Below are 23825 nucleotides of genomic sequence, written 5' to 3'. Positions count from 1 at the left end.
TTTCAAGATTTTATAAAAGCAAATCAAAGTAATTAAACATACTGAAGACTTAGCGAATGCAGCTCTATTTCTGCTTTTGTTACTTGCATGTTGGCAGCTTGTCTTTTTTGTGATGAGAAGTCCTGGCTAGACCTGGGCCTGAGCGACAGAAGAGTCCCAAGGATTCTCCCCAGCAGGAGTCTCTCTCCACGGAGAGGAGTTCCTCTGGAAGACCCTAAACTTCTGAGGGCTGGTCTGAGTCTGCTGCATCCTCGGTGCCCGGCACAGTGCCTGGAGCTCAGTGGATATTGGCTGACTGCACAGAGGATAAGTGATGGTTAGACTGTCGGCTGGTTCTGTAACATTTCCGTAGCAGTCTCTGAAGGGACCACCGCTCCAGGCGCTCACAGGCTGCCCAGCACAGTGCCTGGCACGCGCTATGTGCGTAGTAATGCCGGGCCAGTGGAGGAGTGGTGTGGGCGTCAGTGTAACTCCCCATTGGTAAAGGAGTGTGAGGAGTATGGCCTGTTTATGAGCTGGGAAGCCATGAAAGTTCTTCCAGGTGGAGAAGTGAAGTTGAACATTAAGAAGGCACCACAGCCCTGGCCAGTTTGGCTCAGCAGTGAGAGTGTCAGCCCAAAGACCAAAGAGTCGTGGGTTCAATTCTGGTCAAGGGCACGTACCTCAGTTGCGGTTCAGTCCCAGGCCCTGGTCGGGGTCGTGTGGGAGGCAGCCAATCGATGTATCTCTTTCACATCGATGTTTCTCTCACCCTCTGCCTCTCTCCCTCCCTCTTTCCCTCACACTCTCTCTGAAGATAAATGGAAAAAATGTACTCGGGTGAGGATTTAAAAAAAAAAAAAAAAAAAGAAGGCACCATAGGTGGCAGATTGACCAGAGGCCAGGAGATCAGGTAGAAGGTGTCACTGGCAAGAAAGGATGAGGGCTGAGAGGGCGGGGTGGGAGGGCAGGGTAGGTGGCGCTGCAGCTAACAGGAGGCACAGTGCTGGGTGCAGGTGCCCTGGGTTAGCTGTGGCCAGGAGCTGAGGTAGCTCTGGCAGAGGAAGGGTAGGAGGGCCCTAGATAAGCGACAAGCACAAGGAATAGATGTTGAGAATTCTCATGTAGTGGCTTTCGTCTTCTGAGAAGTGGGAGAAAGCATTTGTTGGGGAGAGGAAGTGAAGCTAGGGGTTTTAGAAGAAGAATGCACCCTTGGGAAGGAACTCTTCTCAGTGCAGATGTGACCAGAGTGTCCACCTTCCTGTACAGTCTGGTCCTCTGGCGGGTTATTGCACAGGGAGTTCCGGTCCTCCGTTCAGTGGCTTAGTCCACAAGGATGTTCTCACATCAGTAACCGTACAGTTTTGTTTTGATCAAATGCCAAAGTCCGTGAAAAGGCCTCTACACAAATCCTGTAGCAGGTGATTCGGAATGCCAGTTGGCACTCCTCTTGTCGTTCTGTCTACACGAGGAAATGCCCACGTTCCTTGTGTAGACAGCCTTTTACTTGAGTCATCCACCTTTAAATCGCCGTTTGAAAGGGAGGAGCTGAACTGACCTCAGCTGAATGAATGTCATGGGTGGAATGAAGGCATTTCACTCCTTGTCTCTGTAAAGTGTACTTTTATATGACGCTTGCTAATGTAGGTAAGTAGTATCTGGGTACAGTTTTATTTTGTATCCCCTTTTTTCCCCAATGCCAGACCATGGCCATCTTGCTTACCACCAAAAGAGTCTGCAGTGTAGCTCAAAAGTTCCAAGATCCTTCCCCCAGAAACACCCTATCTGCTCTTTGAAATTTCATCATGATTTCCTAACATAAACTGACTTCTTCTGAACTAAATATTGATTTAATCTGCATTCCCTTTGGATTAATTCAATAACCAAAGTAAAGTCTGTGTAATCTTTTCCTGTCTTGTGCTCTCACCTTGCCCTTGTGCTGAGGGCAACCGCTAGTTACAGGGCTCGGGTGCCACGTCACCTGTAAAGATAGGGTGCGCCCCCCACCCTCTGAACCAGCCTGTGAAAAACTCTTCAAGCTACTTGGCAAGCTTAGATGGACTTGGAAATGGACCTGATTTTAATCCAAATTATTCTCCACACACACACACAGCCAAGTCATGTTAGGAAGTGGACACTTCCTGTCATTAACTCACAGCTTAGGTCATCCCTTTCATGTAACGAAGGCGGTTATGACTGAAAATTCGCCTAGACATCTAGTGTGACCAGTGTGCAAATACTGGTCCCTCGCTTGTTTCCTCACCGTGACACTTCTTTCTGCTTCATCCTCAAATTGTGTCCCTGATTCAGTTTAAGTTCAATCCAGTGTCTTCCCCTTATATTCATGGAGTGGCTATGGATTGGGAAGACAGTCAACCCAGGCTGGTGGTCAACAGCTCTCATGGACTATGTCATTATTCAAGGTCGGGGTAGTTAGTTTATTGGCCATTTACACCCACATTAGGTACATTTAAGTCTATCCTAGGAATTGTCAGGCATTTTGGTAAGAGTGTAGTTGCAGAGAAGGCCACTGGGGGAACCCCCAAAAGTTACACTTTTCTTCGTTCTAATACTCTGTCTTGTGCTTGCTGTGTTTATACCTGCACACCTCAAAGCAAAGATGGGTCTTCAGCTGCCCGAAGGGCACACTGCAGCGTTCCCTAGTGTCCTTGAACACTGGTATACTCTGGAAGCCAAGCAGTAAGTAACTCTTAGGTACTTGTTATTAAGGCTGGGCTAGAATTGCCAGATATTTATATGTGTTTTTCTCCTGATTATCAAAAAATCTTTGTTCTTACAGAAAAGTATTAGCATTCAGAGGAAAAAATGTCAGTCCCTTTAGGGGTCACCACGGCCAGACCCGTGGCCAGGTTCCTAAGCAACGTCTCTTCTTTGCTTCATGTAGTTGAGCGCTCACTCTGCATAAAACTGTTATTCAGTTACGTTTTGTTTAATATTATATTATGAATTTGCCCCATATAATTAAAAATTTCTTGTTTAAAAAAAAAGCATTTTGATGGTTGGATATTCTATCATATGGTACGTATTTAAATCATTTTAACCTGTTTTTGAAAAGTAAGTTGTTTTCTGATTTATTTTTAACCATTAAATATAAACTTTAATATCCGTTTATGGAAATCTGTTCAATTTTAAAATACTGTGTATCTAGGCAAGTTGGGCTTCCATTAGCAATGGACGAGAGTGAGAATAGCATCTCATTTTAAATTTTTTACTGTTTTTTGTTGCTAATGAAATTGAACGCTTTTCATAAATAGAATAGCCATTTTATTTTCTCTTTTGTGATTATGTCCTCCTTTTTAGGTGACATTGTCATATATGATGATTTACGATTTGTCCCATTTTCCTAGAAAGGTTTCTTGGGGTGCATACCTCTGGACATATTGTCTTCTCAGCAGTAGTTAATTGCGTACAGATTGTCCTCTATTTGAAGGGGCAGTCAGCTGTGGAGTGTCAGGAGAAAGTTCTGATCTGACTTCTTGGTTGTGACTGTTGGCATCTGAAAAGTCAGCTCTGCCCAGTGGGCAACCCAGCCTGCCTCACCCAGACCTTGTGGGCACCCTGGTTCTCACCCTGCACTGGGACTTCTGTTTCCCCCCTGCCTGTCCAGGGCAGGCACGGTATAACTCCTGTGGCCAGAATGCTAATGATAAATACAACATGTCGGCTCATTATAAAGCGTTCATTGACCCCATGGAGTGATTCTTACCTATTTGTCTTCTAATGCTTCTTATCAGGCTGCTTGACTGGCTTTTCTTGCCTGCCCCTCAGTCATTGTTTCCAAGTCGTCCTTGACCCTTCTTCTCTCCTTCAACTTGTATTCTCCGAATGATCTAGCCCACTCCAGGACCCCAGCTGCCACCCACAGGCCAGACCTCCCCAGACCAAATTCTCCTCCAGGCTGCAAACCCGGATAGCCAACTGCCCATTGGGGGTCTTCTCCTGGTGCCCTACCGGCACTTCTGATGCAGTGTGCCCCCAAATGAACCCATTCCTCCTCCCTGACTGGAATTATTCTTTACTAGCTAGCTTTTCAACTTCTCCTCCCAGGGAACTCAGGCAAGGAATACAAATATTTTCATAAGATTCTTTCAGGGAGTAAAATTAATATTTTTGAGAATGAAAATATGGTGAATTGTCTCCCAAGGATTGAAAGACTTTATTAAGATTGCAAAATATCCTTCCCCAGGGGTACGTTTTTTCAGGGGTTATTGGAAATATGGTGCTGGGAAGAATAAAAGGAAATTTAATACCATGGAAGTTGGAAACAGCCAATGAAATTCAATCCGTTTTTAAACACATATAACACACTAACTCCCAGAGATTTAAGACAGCTCCGTTGGCTTCCCGAGCCTTTCAGGCTCATTGTGACTATGACACGGAAAGATTCTTCAGCACGAATATGCCCATGACCATGTTTATTTACTGTGAATATTTACGACACCTGAATATAGGTGTCCCCATGGGTCTGCCTTCCCTTATCGGTGTCAAGTGGCTTCAGTGTTGGTACTGTGTTCCCCCAGTGTTCTTAGACTGGGTTCCCCCAAAACAGATCCTATGATAAGGATTCAGGCACACGTAGGTCATTAGGGAGGTGATCCTGGAGAGCGTTAAGGAAAGAGAGATGTGGGATATGGAGGAGAAGAGCCAGTAGAGGGATGTGCTTGGACAGGTGCTCAGCTGCTGGTGAATTCGAGGAAACAGCCTGTGAGGGGCAGGCAAGCTGGGGTATGTCTCCTCCAACTCACATCTGCCATTGACCGATGGCTGCTCTTGAGGCCAGCCCTGAGGTCTGCCCCTTCAGGCGAGGTCCTGGGTGCCTGCTGCATGAGCAGGAATGGGGATCTGAGGGGATCCTGGTGGGCACTGAACTGGGCCTGCTGATGCACTGTTTTAACATTTTCCACAAACAAAGTCACCTTAGAGACACACCTCAGAGGGTCAGAGGCCAAGCACGTGCAGAAATTGTTAGTAGAGTGCACTTAAATTACATCCGTACCGGACAGATGCCAGAGTGAATTTAAAAGATACTGAGGATTTGGTACCACTAATGCTGAAACTGGGAAGGGAAGACACAGGGAGAATGTCTGCAAGGTGCCTGGATGTTGTTCCTACAATGACATCATGCCTCGGTAGCCAACACTGATAGGCCATTAGAGTAACAAACGGAACAACAGGATTGTCAGGTTTCTTATAGGCTGAGGTTTCTCAGTGCTAATCAGCCTACAGAATTATAACCAGGCCTATAAGGAAATTACGATATTTTTTCCATGCACTCAGATCTGGAAGAAAACAAAAATCTGGCGGAAATCTCTGGCCAGCCAAGTCTGAACAGAGCCACCTTCATTACTTTGGGAAATTCCTGGGGAAGGAAAGAAGGTGGAATCCAGTGCAGTTAGGGGACCTTAAAAAGAATCCTTCTCTGCTGTATGTATTTTGTTATTCCTTTTCGTTATACTGTCGATGACATATCTTAACATGGAAAATATAGCCTAACGTCCTGTTGACAGCGATGTTGGTGCCACTTAGGGGGTGAGGGGATAAGGTCCGGAAGCTGCCAGATATCTGACCATTCAGACCTATCGTGTGCGCTGGCAGCAGAGGAGGAGAGTGTCCCTGTCCCTGAAGAGCTCCCACCCAGCCACGAGAGACCCGCGGGGAAGCCACTGCCCCTGGAAGGGACTGATGACATGGGAACAGAGAAAGGAGCATTAATTCTGCCATTTGGGGAAGGCATCCCAGAGCTGTGACATTTGGCTTGGACTTTGGGGTCAAGTAGGTTTCACTAAAGGACGAAGGAGGAGAATGGAAGTCCGAGCCGAGCCGAGAGTGGGCAAAGGCAAGGGGCCTGGAAGTGCAGAGCGAGGTCAGAGGGCCGAGCGTGGTTCGGTGTGGCCGAAAGGCAGGGTGTAGTGAGGTTGTAAGGGTAGGTGGGCGAAGTCAGCTTGTGAGAGTCCTGAGGGCCTTGCCCCTGCTCGTACCATCGCTCCCACACTGATGTCAAAGCGTGGAAGAAAGGGCAGCTGGAGGGGGCTGTGCAGACCTTGGACATTCTGACCATCCTGAAGAAGAGGAGGCAGAAAGAACTGACTGCTCGCGCTCGGCCTGGACAACGCTGGCAAAACAACTATCTTCGAGCAGTTCACTGGGGAGGAAAGACATCGACACCATCTCCCCGGAGCTGGGCTTCAGCATCAAGACCCTGGAGCACTGGGGATTCAACTGAATATCTGGGATGTTGGTGGCCAGAGGTCCCTGCAGTCCTACTGGCGAACTATTTGGAGAGCACCGGCGGCCTCACCTGGGTGGGGGACAGCGCCGACCGCCGGCGTGTGCAGGACTGCCAGCGGCAGCTCCAGAGCCTCTGGTGGAGAGGCTCCTGGCTGGAGGCACCCTCCTCATCTTTGCTGACAAGCAGCACCTGCTGGAGCACTGTCTTCTAACACCGTGCACAAGGCCCTGGAGCTGGACTCCATCCGCAGCCACCACTGGTCCAGAGCTGCAGTGCCGGCACAGGGCATGACCGGCTGCCAGGCATCGGCTGGCTCCTGGGTGACACTCCGGCTGCATCTTCACAGCCGACTGAGCTGCTGCTGATGCCTCCACCTTCCAGTCCATTCCCCCCACCCCCACACAGGCCCTCACAGACACCACCCATGGGGGGATGGGAATCAGGCAGCCCCACTAACACTCCCTGTCACCCTCTATAACCTGCTGCTGCTGCCCACTGCTGCTCAATGGCCAGCCCGGCTCCCTGGCCGGCGGGCTGTCACCCTGGCTCCTGACCTGGCCCACCCACCTGTAGCTGCCATACCAAGAGGCAAGGGCTGGGGCTGGGAGGGGGCTGCTTCTGCTGCTATCAGGGCTGGGCTTCGTCTTTGATCAGCAGTGAGAATAAACTGTTTCTTGTCCGAGGGTGGGGAGGGAGATGGATACCACTTCTACTGGCTCATGTTCAAGTTCCCACCAAACATCCTGCCATTGTAGAAACAACCGAGTGCAGGATGATAGATGGAGCTTGTCGAACCGGTGCGGTGCACTCATGATTCCTTCTGCCTTAGGAATTTCCACTTCCTCTCTTATCACTCACAGAGTGTTCTTGGTCATGGAATTCCCCATTCTTCTGTGGATTCACTTTTATTCCATCCTTTGAAACTATTTGGGCTTCCAGAAGATGTTTCCCTGATGACTTCATCGCATAAGATAAAGACTTAAAAGTATTTGACACCAAAGAAAGAAATGTTAGGATTATCTTGATTCTGATGTAGTAAATTGGCCCCTGATTGCTATGTATCTTTGGGAGAATCTCTGTCCTTAAATGAAATAAATGTAAGAATAATCAGTTGTGAGAAACGGTTCCAGCAGCCAGATGCATAGACCCTTTCGTCTACCCCTTGCCGGTCCCTCTCCCAACACAAGAGCAAACGCAGAAGTGCGTGGACTGTTTCCATTCCGTGTTTCGCACCCAGCACTGCACCCTTCTCTGGGCATCGGCGCTCTTCACGCGCAGGGGCCCTGATGGCGGGCTCTTCCTTGAATTTGAGGAGACAGCCTTTGCTGGTCCTGGTCTTGTGAGTGCCCTTGTCTCAACAGCCCTAAACGTTGATTTGACTCTGCCCAGCCCACATGAATCTTCACTCACCATTGAGACCATTGTGTTTCCACCAGAGCATTAGATCCTATTTTCCGCGTCTCAGAGCTACTGAAAGCTTTCAGTGGACAACCTGGTTTTGAGGATGGGTGAGCTTTTTCTTTCTGATTCCGCAGAAAATTGTGTGGGAGGGTACAGGTTGGTGGCCAATAGGCTGCTTAAGAAGGCTTTTGAGTGGTTTTCCGCCCCTTGTGGAAGAAGAGCTTTTGGCCTCCTACTCTGCTGTTGGCTGTGTTATTGTCACTGGATGTTAAACTTGGGCAGTTTCGTCAGAATGAAACTTTTTTTTTAAAATCCTCACCAGAGGACATTTTTGCATGTATCCTCAGATAGATCAGGAGGGAAAGAGTGAGGAAGAGAGAGAGAGAGAGACATCGAAGTAAGAGAGACACATTGAGTGCTGCTACCCACATGACCCAACTAGGGCCGGGGACAAACTGCAACTGAGGTACATGCCCTTAGCAGGAACCAAACCCGGGACTCTCCAGTTCACAGGCCGACGCTCTAACTGCTGAGCCAAACCAGCCAAGGCTCATCAGAGTGAATCTTAACGTGTATTCTGTAGGAAGCAAGACTGATGTCAACGCTCAAAAATACTATATCTGGCCCTGGCCGGTTTGGCTCAGCGGTTAGAGCGTCCGCCTGCGGTCCAGAGAGACCCGGGTTCGGTTCCCGCTAAGGGCACGTACCTCGGTTGCAGTTTGTCCCCGGCCCTGGTTGGTCATGCGGGTGGCAGCCACTCGATGTGTCCCTTTCACATCGATGTTTCCCTCTCTCTCTCTTCCTCTCTCTCCCTCCCACTCTGTCTGTACAAAAAATGGAAAAAATGTCCTCGGGTAAGGATTAAAAAAAAAAAAATACTATATCTGAAGAAAAAGACCACAAACCTTTGTGCATACAATTTTTAGGAAAGTTTTCTAGGGCTAATCAGGATGATTGTGAGTGGAAGGTTCTTCATGTCCAGCCTGGGAGATAACTGTGGTAGCCGTTAGTTTTATAACCCAACTCAGGACTCAGGATGGTGTGTGCCATTTCCACACAGTAGAGGTATTTTAAAAATGTGACATTTTGGGGACATCTCATAAGACATCAAGGCAAAGCATGCTAAACTAGAACTACTCCTAAGATCCAGGATTCATGACCGAGAGCTTTCCAAAATGGTGTTATAGGAAAGTACTCTTTTATAAACTTTCATTAAACAAAGTCAAACAATTTATTTTCATTGCAGGACTTCTCAGAGACTTTAGCATGCTTCTGTGTAGAACGTCCCTTCAGGGGTAGGATATAGCATTTGGCATTGGTCCTGGGACTCCATTGCTCAGTCCCTATGACCATCTCTCGGAGCTCCTATTACTCTGACACAGTTGGGGAGAGGCTGGCATGTGGCAGATTAAAAGCGGCCACACATCCGCTTAGCGCTTCCCATCCAGCTGTGGAGTTTTGTGTCCCAGCCCCTGGAAGTCTGGGTTGGCCTTCTGATTTGCTTGGAGTGATGGGTGCAGCACAGGGATTGTGTGAGTTCCAGAGCCTTGACCTCGGGAGGTCTGTCGGCTTCTGCTTTGCCCTGTTGGAACTCTGCCCTGAGACTCACCTACAAGAGGAAGAGCTGTGGTGTCCCCTTGGCAGGCAGTGGTAAATGATAGGCATGTGAATGACACCTTCGCCAGCCTTCCATGCCAGCCAACCCAGGGAATCGTGAGAAATAATAAGCAGCAGTTTTGAGGAGCTGTGTTACACAACAGTAGTTAATGGATATAGAAACAAAAGCAGTTGCACCCAACAAAAACTCTGAAATAAGACAGGAAAAATATGGTTGTTTAATCAGATACGTCCTTTGAGGCTCCTTCTTCTGGCTTAAAACTAAATTTCTGGACAGGGATCATTCAGAAACCTGAGTCAGGTGAATAGTTAAGAAGAATGTAATGTGTTTGGCACGTGATTAATGGCACCAGACAATAGGACCTAATCGCAGCACGAGTGGTTCAGTAAGGGTCCCGCTGAGGCCGCCCTGGGAAGGTGAGAGGAACCCGTGGAGAAGGTGCAGCTGCACTCAGTGACATTGTCCTGAGGGCTGGCCCACGGCTATCTCTGAAGGTGACCAGTGTCACTCAGGGCTCTTTCTTTCAGCTTAATAATTAGATTTCAGCAGACACAGCTTGGACACAGCCCATCTGCTCCACTCGCTGCCCGCTGCGGGGATGTGAGACCTTGCCAGTGTTCCCGTCATAGGGTAGGTTCAATTAGCGCTGGTTCCTAAGCGTAAATCTGATTAGCAGATGTTGCAAGGGACATTTCACCCCTGGTGAGATGTGGAAATGTAAGAGGCTTCGGGCCTTGCCCCTCACTGAGGCCTGATTGTCGAGTGCCTGGACCTCAGCATCCATCTGGGGAGGCCCCACAGTCTTCTCGGCGCCCCACATCCGGGTGGGGCCGCGCACACGGCGCGGGGGACCTCAGAGCCACGTCAGCAGCTGCACCCAGGACTTGAAATGCTCAGACTGGAAGGTCTCAGAGTCATGCTTCAGCTACACTGGCCATCATGAGTTGGGAAGAAGCAGAAGGTTCCAGAAACCTTGGGAGTTGGAGCTGGAAAAGACCCACTTGGTCATGCAGCCTCCCCCTCCGTCACGGCCAGATCACTCCCCTGGGAAACTCCGGAGCGCTTTGTAAAATCTGTTTCCGAGTGACTCAGGCTGGGAGCCTTCCAGCCGTCCCCTTGGGAGATGAAACGGCTTTTTCTGTGGAGGAAATATTTTCCTCAAGATTGGTTGGGATCTTCTGTTGGTTGGCTGCAGCCCCATCGCTCCTGGCTGGCCTCCCTCGGACCACCCCGAACAGCCCCTCTGCCTCTGGCCTTCCCACAGTTAAGCCCATGTCATGCTTCCGCCGCAGTGAGCGGAGGAGGGGCGGCCCCTCGGCCTTCCCAGGAGATGGCTCCCCAGCTGCTCTGTGCGCCGATCCCCTCGTCTGAATGTCTCATTTTTTGTCCCTTTAACATACATATGTGTGGAAACTGACGGTGCTTCTAAGCACTGTAAGGAGTGTGTATTCTACCACAGGAACTGCATTTCCATGGAAAATTATTGGAAAAATTCTTTTGACTCTCTGCTGGGTTGGCTTGACCTTGGTTTAGATGGCATGGCCTGACCGGTGCAGAAAGCTGTAAGTGGAACATGGCTTCTCCAGAAGCCAGTACTGATGAGGTCGTGCATCATACAGATGGTGGGCACGGACGTGTAAACACTGTGGTCCCAGGGCATTTTTGGGGGGGAACTGCTATAACTCAGTGTTTGGTCAGTAAAACAAAGAAAATGAGGGTCTGTGTATCTGCACAGACCACAGCCACGTCAGGAACGTTTAGTAAGCAAGGGATCGTGGTTTTGTGGCTCTCTGACTTCGTCGTTACTGATGAAGCTAGGGGATGAAAAGCAGGAGCTCCCCAATGCGACTCAAGTTCAGGCCACATAGTGAGGTCCAAGTCGGAAGGACTATCGAGGTCAGTGTTTCTGAGCATGTTCCACAGAACGCTACAGTTCCTAGGGGCATTTTAGGGGCTGGTGTGGTCGGAGCAAGGTAGCCCTCGTCAGCCCCGTGTTTTGTAATCAGCACGGCTCTGCTTTTCTGTGCTTCATATGCAGAACTAGAGTTGCTTGTCAGATTCTGTTTGATAAATAGTGTTCCGTGCTCAGAAAGAAAGTTTGCTAACCACAGGTTCAGAGGACTGACTTCTAGTAAAAACAAACATACAGAGAAACCTCTTTAGCCAAGCAACCAACGGTTATATTTCTGGGATCCACACAGATCAGTCCACAGACATTTAGAAGCAGCAAAGAGCTAAATAAATAGATGTTTCGTTGCAACTACTATGTCATCAGGAAACTCTCAGTTAGTATAAACAGAACATGCAGACAGTGACCTCTAAGTGGCAAGGTGAACAAGAGGCCAATTCTGGTCATTTGTGCAGGTGACTCTTCCGGATTGTGTTGTTTATGGAGTTGAGGTTAGTAAGAATCACATGATAAAAGTGACCATTTATTGAGCATGTTCCATTTGCTGATCACTGTGCCTCAGATGCATGGTCCATGCTAGGGAATGTAGGTTATATTATTATTCTCATCTCACACATTAGGAAACTGAGGCTCAGAGACTGAGTAATTTGCCCAAGGACACACAGCGAACAACGTGATGGAGCTGGGGGTAGGTCCCTAGAGTTTATGTCCTTAAATGTTCTCTATCAGCTCTCTCTGTTAATCCCTTTCTAATTTTATTTTGGTCTCTGTGTGGGAATCACCCCCCTCCAATGGTTTTGGTAAGTGAAATACCTAAAGAAACCTAGTTTGAGAAAATATTATAGTCACAACTTTATGGTCATTCCACTCAAAGATTGCTCCATGTAAAGTTGAAATCTAGTCTTACATGTAAATTATTCTCACTGACAAAAAAAAAAATGTAGAGAGAAGGAGCCAGCAGTCTAACCTCAACAGTGTGGACTAATGCTGAGCAGGCGTGTGCAGCTTTGAAAGTACGTCTGTGCCTGGATTTAATGGCTCACAGACAGTCACTCTGAGTTTCATTGGTGCAGTAGAAGATAGAACTCTTGAAGTCCATTGCTAAGGCAGGAGGGAATGACCTTTACACAGGTTTTATATTTTTAAATATTGAGTGTTCTTAGATTTTGCCTCAGCTTCTACAACTCATCTTCCATATAATGGCCTTAGTTAGCGAAGGCTGGGTAAGGAGGGTTCTCTTTTGGAGGGTCAGCTCTTGACTTAGTTCATGCCCCCCAAATATACATGAATCTGGTCCTTATTCTTGCCAGTAACCAGAAGTTTCTGCTGAAACTTCTCTCTGGTCAGTTGACTCTGTTGGAGCAAAGTGGGTCCCCTAAGGAGTAAATTTAATGGGCGTTTAGTTCTGTTTTTATAGGTGCATTTGGAAAAGCTGGAACTGTTTGAGAAACTATTTCACAGCACATCCAGGTGGCTCGAATGATCTGCCTCCATGCATCACATCAATTTTAAACAAGACTAAAGCTTGTAGTACGTTTCTCCTCTGGAGCCAGTGAGGCCCTCAGGGAGAAGCATGAACTTACGTGGGTGCTTAGGAAGTATTGAGTAATAATTCTTTCGAGCCAGGAGGGCCCCATTTACCCAGCAGAAATTTGTGAACACTGCCCTGGTGGCTTATAAAAGTTCCTTTTCTTTACCAAGTGCCTAGTTCCCATCCTGAAACAAACAATTTCATTGAAGGATTTGACTATACCAGGTCCTTACAGAGACAGGCCCAAGAAATCCCACTCTTGATTCTTTAGCAGATAAGGATGCCATTGCTGAGACCGAGTGTTAGATGCGGCCTCCTGGTGAAGACTGTTGGTGAAAGGGGACATGGAGAAAAAGTGTCTAACTTATAGATACCTGACCTGATACGGCAGACAGCAAGATCGCATAGGGCACATCAGAGAAGGATGTGCAGAAATGCTCAGGGTTTGGACCTGAGTGGCTGGAAGCATGTGTGACTGGCCTCACAGTGACAGGCAGCTTGTCAGTGGTTTCCAAAACATCTGTCTCAAGGAAGGCGGTTGAAATTCCTACAGGGGAGTGTTTCCATTCATTGTCCATGAGAAACAAGAGCGAGTGGGAGTAAGTGAAACAGATCAAGAGGAAATGAGTCTGCTCTCCACTTGGGATTACAATGCAGATGAATTCCATATTTTGGTTAGGGAATGTTTTCTTTTAGAAAAGAAAAGACAAGGAAGAAAAGTTTAGATTCTGGCCCAGTTACTGAAAAGCAGACTAAGATGCGTTAGATGCCTGCTGAAGCAGTCTCTTCAGTTGGTGGTATTTTTGTTTTTGTGTTTTGGGGTGTGTGTGTGTGTGTGTGTGTGCGCGCGCGCGTACAAGAAAATGGCCCAAGCCTTCCTGGCACACTCTCCTGCCGCTGGCTCTTCCGACCTTGCCAGCACAAGTGGCTTTGAAACGGCCACAGGCAGCAGAGCTGTGGGCCCTCACATCTGCACAGCCCGGCAACTGGAGAATTCCGACAAATAACGCACATTCATCCTATTGACTGAAATCACGCCTGGTTTTCCTGGCTAATTTTTTCTTGTAAAAATGGTGGTCCTATAAGAAACCGATGTTCAATTTCGATTTGGCGATTTTATATGCCCACCCTGTTGCCTAGGCTGATCTGCTCTTTGTACATTGTGTTCAAAACGTGCCACTTCTGATGATCCCAAACCAAAGATCTAAGCTCTGTTGTACCCTCTGAGGGGCCACGTAACAGGTAGAAATTGGATATGTGCTATGTGCAAGGTTATGATATTGGGTAGGGGAGACCCATGGCCCCTGCCCTCATGGATTTTACTGTCCATAGCAGCCTGGGCGCTCTTCTCGGAAGAGGACCCTCCCCCCCCGCCCCGAGCTGCTCGGAGAACTGGGAGGCTCTCCATTGGCAAGCCAAGCATCTCCTTCGCATTGCTACCCTGACACTGCTGGGTGGTCAGTGACTTTCCTCAGCCATCCTCTGGCCTCTGCATCCTGGTTCCAGGTCGGTGGACCATGCTTAGCTCTCGGCCCCTCACAACAGCCCCAGGAGAGTACTTGCAGCCTGCCCCCCCACCCCCGGCTGGCCACTAGGGGTTGATCTGTGTCCAGCATTCCTGCCTGGGAACACTAAAGACAACCAAAAGCTAAGGCAAGCCCCTGCCAACCCCTCCCAAGTCGCCTCCTCTGTCTTCAGTTCATACATGACAGTGGCTTTATGTCTTGCCTTAGTCTTCCTGATATTTCGTCCTAGTTGTCACTCCACAGATCTCCCTGTCTCCCGCAGTCCTCGGCTGTGTGTCCCCAAAGGTGACTTGACTGGCTGAGGGAAGACCTTCTTCAGCCCCACCACGGCCTCCTGGGAAGGATGGGAGCCCAAGGCTGCCCTGGACAGGGCTGCCCTCCCTCTGGGCGAAGCGGAGGTCTAGGGAGGTCCCCGTGGGCACTCAGCAGTATGAGAGCGCATCCCTGTGGGGACGCGGCAGTACGACAGACGAGGACTCGAGCTCAGGGAGTGTGTGCTGTCTGTGGGAAGAACAGGCATGCTTTTTTTTTTAATCCTCACGCGAGGATATTTTTATATTCATCTTCAGACAGAGTGGTGGGTGTGTGTATGTGAGAAACATCGATGTGAGACACACCAACTGGCTGCCACCCACACGACCCCAGCCAGGGCCGGGGACATACTGCAACCGAGGTACGTGCCCGTGGCCAGAATCGAACCCGAGACTCCCTAGTCTGCAGGCCGACGCTCTAACCGCTGAGCCAAACCAGCCAGGCCCAGGCATGCTCTTCAGTCCACCGAGCTGTGGGAAGTGCTGTGCCGCTGGAGGGGCACGAAGACTGGAGCCCACTCAGTGGGGAAATCGCCTAAAGGGAAGGCTTCCATGGAAGAGGCGGCATTCGCGCCAGACCTCCACGGGCAGTGGAGAGCAGGGCGGCGTCGCCAACCGTGGTGAGCACGTGCAGGGAGTCCGCGCGGGGAGCGCCCCCTGCAGTGGGGCAGGTGCAGCAAGTTCGGTGCCTCCCAGACAGTGGCCACCACAGGGAGACGCCCAGCAGGGCGATTCCTGGAAGGCCGGAGCAGTTCACGAGGGCCCTTTGCTAGCAGGGTCCAGCGGGACAAGGGCAGGTGCACTGCAGGCCTGCGGGAGTGGGTGCTGATCATCCTCAGCAGCGTTTCCGGTCCAGCCGGCCTCTCCGGGGCCCCCTGGAGAACGCGCTCTGGGCTAATGTGAAGCCCCGGAGAGACCGTGAACTTTCCTTTTCCTGATGGCAAGTCAGAGCCCGCACACGGTGCTGGAGAACTGATTTCCGGAGATGTGAAGGTGGCTGGACAAAGCCTTAACTTTTTTTTCTAAAAGACAAACACGAAGGTCACAGAGCTATTAAGTTTCTGCCGTTTAAGGATTCTAGAATTACAAATGGCTTTCCTCTTAAAGTGGACCCTTGTCATAACTCAAACTCGAAGCATTCTGTTATTTCTACCGCAGAAATATATTTTAAATGGAGATGCTTTTTTTTTTAGTTTAAATCAACCTCAGTGTCTCTGGTTTCTGCCGTCTGTAGGTGAGGTGGGCACAAGTTGACAGCTACCCTCACCCAAGGAGGTAGGCAGGTACTCGGCAGCTGCTCTCGTCATTACCGCTTTCCTGCCCTGCGAGTCTGAACTGAAAGTTCTCTTTTGTGTGGGTTTTGCAGCACAGTATTACTTTATGGGTTTATGTTTTATGCTCCCCCGTTTTGAGTGTTACTGGATCCCCAGTCACCGGAAGGCCAGGATCTGTTTCAGTAACTGATTTATCAGGTGCCAGGCTGGTCACACACTTCACTGCAAGAGTTTATGGAAGGGACCCCACCTCCTTCCCCAAGGATGTAGTGACGGGCTCAGCCACGAGCCTGCTGCAGAGTGTGACGGGCCTGGCTGGCTTCATGCTCTCCACACAGCAGTAGCTGTGGAGTGGCTTCTGCACACCACAGTCACTAGTGAAATACGAGCTCTGTGACCCCTTCAGCGGCCCCCAGGTCTGTGGCTGCTGCGCTCTGGCTTCTTCAGGAATGGGGGAGAACCTTCGAAGAAGTCCTCCTAAGGCCTTTGGGCCTCCGGTTAGTTCATATTTTGTTTTCAATAAATGCTCGGAGGATGCTCTCCCCACGTGCTCCCCCTCCCTCTAGTTCCCCAGATGTTTCATCTCCCCACCTTCACTACCCGCCAGCTAGAGGCCCGTTAGACTGTTTCTCTCCAGGCGGCTGGTTTAGAGGCTGTGCCGAGAGCAGCGCCACACGTGCCTGGGGTGAAATGGGGTGATGGATGGCTGGGGAGGTGGGGCTCCAACTCACTGGTGGTATATCAAGCATTTAATTAGACCTGCTTCCTCTCCGTGGGAGGTAAGGGGTTTTCTGTTCCTTTGTTCTTACTGCTAATGTTCATGCCATTTTCCCTCATGGAGACTTGGGCTCTGCTCTCTACCTTCCATGATTCCCTCCAGCAATGCTGGAGCTCAGCATTGTTCCCTCGCCAAAGACACGAGATCACAGGCATTGGCCGTTCCTTGTTGCTAAAGGCCAAGAATGTGGGATGGCAACTCTGTGCCCCCATGACAAGGTGGAGGCTGCCTGGCAGGACTGTGTTTGTTCAGACAAGCAGATCCTTCCAGATCAGCCCCAAAGAGCCGCTTCAGTGAGAGTGTTGACCGTGCAGGAGGAGCTGTTTTCCAGGGCTGCTATTGAAACAGCAATTTCGTAGCTGTTGAATGTTCCACTGATAAGTCAAAGCCAGTTATGGAGAGGCAGCAGCGACAGAATGCCTGAATCCATGCTATAGACCACAGGGGCCAGGAATGATCCCAAACACCTCTATTTCCTCCCATCTCAGGGAGACTGAAAATGGTCAGTCAGTGTGGTCCTCCTCCCAGCCAATTCCCTCTGGTGACCACTAGGCCTTCCGCTTTCTAAAGACTGACCGTGAGGCCAGCCTGATTCCTACCTTAGACAGCTGAGGCCAAGGTCTGTGACCTGTTAAAATCAGTGACTGAGCCCTGGCCGGTTTTGCTCAGCGGTTAGAGCGTCGGCCTGCGGTCCCAAGAGACCCGGGTTCGGTTCCCACTAAGGGCACATACCTCGGTTGCAGTTTGTCCCTGGCCCTGGCCAGGTCATGAGGGTGGCAGCCACTCGATGTGTCCCTTTCACGTTGATGTTTCTCTCTCTCTCTCTCTCTCTCTCTCTCTCTCTCTCTCTTCCTCTCTCTCCCTCCCACTCTATCTGAACAAAAAGTGGAAAAATGTCCTCGGGTGAGGATAAAAAAATAATAATAAAATCAGTGACTGATAGTTTAGAGCTGAAAGGAGGAGAGGAACTTCAATGGAAACATTATATTTGGAAGGACATATCACGTTTCTTCCATCAGTTTTGCAGCGTTGGCAGATAAAATGCTACAGCGCAGAGATCATTACCAGTCCCTTTTTAAGGAGACAAACCAAGAAGACAGTGACCCAGTTCTGTCCCTTTTCATTTATTGTCCCAAGTATGGTTCAAACATTACCAAAGGAAACTGGAACAGTTCCATTTCATAGTTTAGTTAGCATGGAGCGTCTCTTAGCGCACAAGGGAATGCATATTGAGGGGCATGCCATGTATTATGTTTGTTACATTGCTTAACACTTTGCTGGTACACAATAAATGCAAAAAAAAAGAAAGGGACTGTTTTGTCTGACAGAAGGACACTGGTGTGTGTGTGTGTGTACACACATGTACCAGTCTGTGTGTGTACTTTTTAAAACATTTTGTGCTGGCCACACACTGTGCTAATCACCTTTAGAGACCACTTAGCATTGTCCTGGAGAGTCATGGGTCCATGTGATATATTGCAAGAGCATTAAATGCTGAACTTTGTTGTCCTGACCAAGTGCAGTGTGAGACCAGAGACGGGAGAGATCTGTGTGGCTTAGAATGGAATTTAAAAATATATCTTATCAACTTCAAAGGGAGGCCTAGAGAAATGCTAATAGCCTTTTTTTTTTTTTTTTAAAGCAAAAAATTTGGCTGGTTTATGTAGAAGTTGGGGGACGGGAGGTATGGAAAACGCCAAGCATGGATCTGTGGTTTTACGTCTGCACCCCACCAGCCCACATCCCTGGACACTGATGTGGGCAGCCTGTCCGGAGACCGTCCCCTTGGACGGCATTATTCCCTGTCCTAGGGACAGTGCAGAGGGTCTAGAAGCTCTTCGTTTCTCTGGGAAGTGGGATAGACAAAGGTGATGGGAAGTGAATTAACGAATTTTTTGAGCACCTTGTGTACAATAGCAGCAGTAACCACCTTTATTGAGTGAATATGTGTGCTAGGCCCTGTGCCAAGCATTTCACAGCCTTTTGTTGGTTTCCCACAATAACTCAGTGGTGCTCCCAATAACTTCACAGACGAGGAAACAGGCTCAGGGCAGTTAGTGGCTTGCCTAGGGTCGTCCCCCAGCTATTGAGTGGCAGGGCTAGGAATCTGAACTTTGTTGCAGACTTATAGTTCATGCCCTTGGGGACTGTGCTTCTGGTGTGTACTTGGTGCTAGGCACTAGACTGTAGAAAGGATATGTGGGGGGTGGGTGCAGACCTCAGCCAGCCTGGGATCTCAGACAGGACAGGAACTAAAGGAAAAGGCAGCTCACACTGCAGGTGCCCCTGTCCTCAGCTCAGGGACCCTGTGGGGAAGGGAAGAGCCGATGCAGGTAGGGCTTACCTTCGGAAGTAGTGAACAGAGTTGGGTGTGAAGGTAATGGTGTCATAGGCGGTTGTTCTTGTTGATTTTGGAAAGAATCATAGTCTATTATGATGTAGTCACACATTCAGGTAAATAGCCAGAATGAGTGAAACAGGCTGCTGTAAACACTAGGGAGGAGTGGAGACTGGGATAAACTGGAGACTAGAAAGAGCAGCTGCTACTTAGTTCTAATCACCCACCATCATATGGAAATGTACAGTGTTGACAGGTATACTGATTTTTCCCCCAAGAAAAGCCACAGATCTGGATTTTTTACATTGCCTTCCAATCTTTGAATGTTTGCTACTAATTTTTTTTTTTTTAATCCTCACCCGAGGACATTTTTTGTTCAGATAGAGCGGGAGGGAGAGAGAGGAAGAGAGAGAGAGAGAAACATCGATGTGAAGGGACACATTGAGTGGCTGCCACCCGCACGACCAACCAGGGCCGGGGACAAACTGCAACCGAGGTACGTGCCCTTAGCGGGAACCGAACCCGGGTCTCTCTGTACCCGCAGGCCGACGCTCCAACCGCTGAGCCAAACCGGCCAGGGCTGCTACTAATTTTTAAAAAATGTAATGAGTCATCTTTTGTCTATAAGCTTCCAGTTTGAAACCTCTGGAGAAGCTGGCATAGAAATGGAGATGCAGAGTTTAGAAACCCCAAGAAAAGAGACGGGGGTAGAAAGTCTGTTTCACTTGGGCGTAGCTTGCGCCAGCTCTCCCGGGCTTCTGTGTGCACACGTCAGAGAACAGGGTCCCGTCCAAGGGTACGTGCTGCCCAGGAGTTCCAGGGTGGGCTTTGAGGCTGCAGGCCGGGCCTCTGCTGGGAAGGACCCGAAGGCAGCGGCCAGGCTTGGCTGGGAAAAGCACTGTGATGAATGAGTGCCATCTACTGTGAGCAAAGAAAAGGGAAGTGGCCTGACGTATTTGCCCTCCGCGCACCACACCAAGATAGTAAGATACGTTGTGTATTTATGGTCATTTCCAGGGTCCCCTAAAAAGTCAGAATTTGAGAACACAGCTAGGTCAGAAGCTTTTTGACTTTTACATCCACCCTTCTTATGCACAGTCTTCCATATAAGAAAAGCTTGGATTCATCTGTCTATCATCTGGGAAACTGGAATTAGACTGTTACGTTTTCAACTTGGGTGGGATAAAGGGAGGGTTAACTGATTGGATCTCCCTTCTTTCTGCTGTGTTTTGAGGATACAAAAATATGTTTTGCATATGTTGGTGTTCTGTTACTTCCACGTGGCCTTGGCGTCCCTTCAGCATGGAGTCCATGGGGGAGGAACAGGTGGGTGCTGGGGAAATTACTTTGAGCAGAAATCATCTTGTTTCCATTCACTGAGAGCTGTTCTTGGAGCCCTGTCCAGGTCCCCTGCCTGTGTTCAGTGCCCTCGGATTGAATGCCAGGAAACAATATGATCTTTCTAATTGGGCAAGTGGGAGGAGAGGGACTGGGGGAGCCAGTATGCCCTGGCAGTTGACACCTAAAAATAGATCTTTTCCCTCATGGTTTTGGGGACAAAACGCCTTGCACGTTTTTAACCATCCCAGACAGTCCAACAGAGGAGGCCAACTGGGCCAGGGTGCAGCCAGGTGGGTGGAATGACAGCCAGGGGGTTGCCATGGCCACTGGGCCCCTTGGAGGAAAATTCAGTGGCCTCCAGGGAGCAGAAGCTGCTCTCAGATCTGAGGCCAATGTATATACATGTGCTAGTAAGGTGGGGAGTGTCGGGGTCGGAGGAGCAGCATTTAAACCGTACCGGGCCTGAGAATGCTGAACGCAGGTTCTGATTCAGGAGCTCGGCCCAGGCGACGCTGCAGTTCTAACAAGTTCCCAGGCAGTGCCCATCCTGCTGATCCGGGGACCATCACACTCTGAGTGACACAGTTCACCAGAGTCTTCAGGACTCCGCAGAAGGGCAGAGGCACACAGGCAGGAGAGTGACCCCACTCCATCTGACCAGCTTGTGCTTTGGCAGCTGTTTCTCATCCCAGCGGCATTTCCCTGCACGGTGGCGGCGGTGATACATTATTACTACTCGTATTGTGCATTATGGTTTTGCTGGTGAAATGCATGTGGCTGGGGAAACGCCGAACATGGTAGATGTGGTGACTGATTCAGTAAAACCCAAGCCGTGCTGTTTGGTCTCCACAGAGTCTTCTGAAATAACGGAGCGGACTTGACCAAAATCATCAGGGCGAAAGGATCGTCCAGGCGTTAAAGCTGTGGGGTGAAAGTCACTTTGGTCATTTTAACACTGTCATGAGGAGGCAGACGGTTTGTCCAGTGGGAGGAATAAAATGTCCCCTTGAGAAGCCAGGCCTCGCCTCCGGTCTCGGGGAACAAGCCCAGGGGCCCTGCCCGAGAGAGGGCCGGGGCTGCTCCCGCTCCCGCTCCGCCAGCCAGGAGGCTTCTTCTCCAGGCGAGAAAGCTGGAGGCCTTCGTTTCTTTGGGGGAATCATTTTGGGGGACATCTGGCTGACTGATTGTGTGTGGTCAAAGAGGGACCAAGCTCTCGGGGCCAAGTTGTGCTTGAATAAAGAAAGGCATCCTTCCCCACCCCCCGAGAGAGTTCATCCCCGGTGGTGGTACCGGCTACCCCACTCTCCACGTGATGCCATTTGCTCTGCGGAATTGTTCTCCGTCCATGGCATCGGTCTGTTCTTGGCACGGGCTCCGCAGAAACTGGGGTGAAGTCTGGCGGGGGAAGCCATGCAGGCTGAGCTGCACAGAGGAAGCCCAGGCAGCTCTCTCCACGGGTCTTTTGCTTGACTCTCGCCCCCTGCGGGAGAGTGCCTACCTCCTTCCCAGGGAATGAACAGTGAGTGTGCTCGCTGCACCCGGAGCCGGGCAGGCTATCCCTTTGTGTCTGGATGCAGGGCTGTGGTCTGTGGGAATGGTGTGGTCAGGTCTGTGGAGGAGCCCTGGGAGGAACCGTAGCAAGAGTCTAGCGGCCAACAGCCGTGATGTGTCTGTGTGTGTGTGTGTGTGGGGGGGGGAGTTCAGAGGCACCCACCCGGCTCGGCAGAGGAGCAAGGGCTCAGCCTCCCCAATCCTGCACAGGGGCGCCGGGCCTGGAGGGCATCAGCAGAGTAGCTGGGCTTGGGAGTTAGGTAGAGCTGGGGTCCTGGGCAAGCGGGCTGTGGGGGCAGGGTGGGGGTTGTTCCTGTGGAGGGACTCTCTCCTGGTCCCTTCCCTCTCCCCCGGCTGTGCCAGCTTCGGGTAGCTCTGCTGGGGAGGGGCCCTAGGTCTTTGCTCGTCTCAATTCCCCCCTCCCTTTGGGGAGCCCTGAGGAAGAGCGGGGACTGAGCTGTGAAGGAGGTCTGTGCACCAGAGGGGCAGTCTGAGGTTTGTCTTTTCTCTCTGTCCCCACAGGACTTGCCCAGGGTGAGACCTGGTTGGAAGGCCAGGTCCTCAGGCACGTGGGTGCTAAGTGCAGACCGTCTGTCCGATCCCTCGCAGAACCGCTCCATTATGCCTTGCCCTGTGGTGTCCCAGGGCTCGTTTCCTTGGTGGGGTACAGAGAACTGTGAGAACAGTCCCGTGACACTAGAAAATGGGTTTTCTTCCCTTGTATTCCTGTGAAGTTGATGGTTTTTCTTCCTACGTCCTAGTAAACTTGTTCAACTTGAAACAAAATGTCATTAAGGCTTTTACGTTTTTGCTTTACAGTAGAGAGCAAAAAAATATTCCGAGATGTGAAAAGCTTAAGTTGAGGCGGCTGTGTGATTTTGGCAATGTTCCTATATGTGAAATCCCTGGGCCTCGTCCCGGTCTCTACCTCCCCAGTCGAGGGTTGGCAGGAACAGGAGTTTTTTCAGAGCTGGGGGGGAGGGGGATGGTGAAAGCCTGCCGAGGCAGAGGGGCCAGGGGCTTGGGCTGTTTGCTCCCCCAAGGATCTGCAGGCGCTCCAGTAACATGGGAAGTAGGGGACATTGAACCCACATCTGGAGTTCTGCCTTTCGGTTCTTGTTTTGTTTTGGTTTGAATCCAAACGATGGTCAGGAAAAGAAAACCCAGCAGTCACAATGTGGCGGAGTGAGTCATGCAGGGGTGGGTGAGGCACCAGCACAGTTAATTATTGAGTCACAGACACTGGAGCTGTGGTTGTCCCCTGGCGAATCACTTTCTGATAGCCTCCGGTTGGAGGAGTGGCTGAGTCCGGAGCAACTGCCCAGGGACACGCGGCGGGTTCAGGGCAGGTTCCTGGGCTCCGCGTCCACTGCTCCCTTCTGTGCACCGGGCTGCTTCCCAGGACCCTGATTCCTGCTCCTCTCTGGCCCTCAGCACACTGCGGGGTCCTGGCCTGGGAAGCTGCCTTTGGCCCCTGAATGCCCCCTCTGCTTTCCCTCTAGGAGGGACTCTAGGGTTTTATGAGGCCAGGTGTCTGGTCCCTACTTCTACCCCTCTGGGGCGTGGTGTCCAGCCTCACATCCTCCTCTTCCTCCACCAGCATCCAGCAGGTTTCACATGGTGGTGTGCCCACAGCTGCCCAGCGTCTGCCTCCTGGGATGTCATCGGGGTGCTGCTGTCCTGGGCTGTGCAGGAAGGCTGAGTGAGGAGCAGGCCTGCTGAGGCTGCTTGGGTGTCTGCCCCCCTGAGGGCAGGGAAGGCTCGGGCCCCCACTCCTTTGTTGATCTAATGCTTCTCTAGCATTTTCCCCCTTTCTTTCTTTTAGCAATGGCTTAAAATTTGAGGTAGTGCCTGCACCTTTTGGAGGGGAGTGGTGGGCCTCAGGTTTAAAATATTTAATAAAACAGCTTTAGTTCTGAGAATGAAAAGAAACAATTTTAGGTGTTGATACATGCTGGGCAGAGTTCTTTTCCTCTTTTCAGAGCTGATCCTGCAGATTACGGTTTTGGCACATGGCT

At 50.2% G+C, this 23825-nt stretch overlaps 1 protein-coding gene and 1 pseudogene across 1 annotated transcript in view; both read left to right on the top strand.

Annotated features, from left to right (window-relative positions):
* Window positions 1-23825, top strand: part of LHFPL2 (LHFPL tetraspan subfamily member 2) — a 140682-nt gene that overhangs the window by 68422 nt on the left and 48435 nt on the right. The gene's annotated exons all lie outside the window — the stretch shown is intronic.
* LOC118642013 lies at window positions 5803-6583 on the top strand (annotated as a pseudogene).

Source organism: Molossus molossus, unplaced genomic scaffold (genome assembly GCF_014108415.1).
Source record: "Molossus molossus isolate mMolMol1 unplaced genomic scaffold, mMolMol1.p scaffold_m16_p_3, whole genome shotgun sequence".
NCBI lineage: Eukaryota > Metazoa > Chordata > Mammalia > Chiroptera > Molossidae > Molossus > Molossus molossus.
The sequence above is the reverse complement of the archived record's forward strand: the minus strand, read 5'-3'. Positions and strand labels throughout refer to the sequence as shown.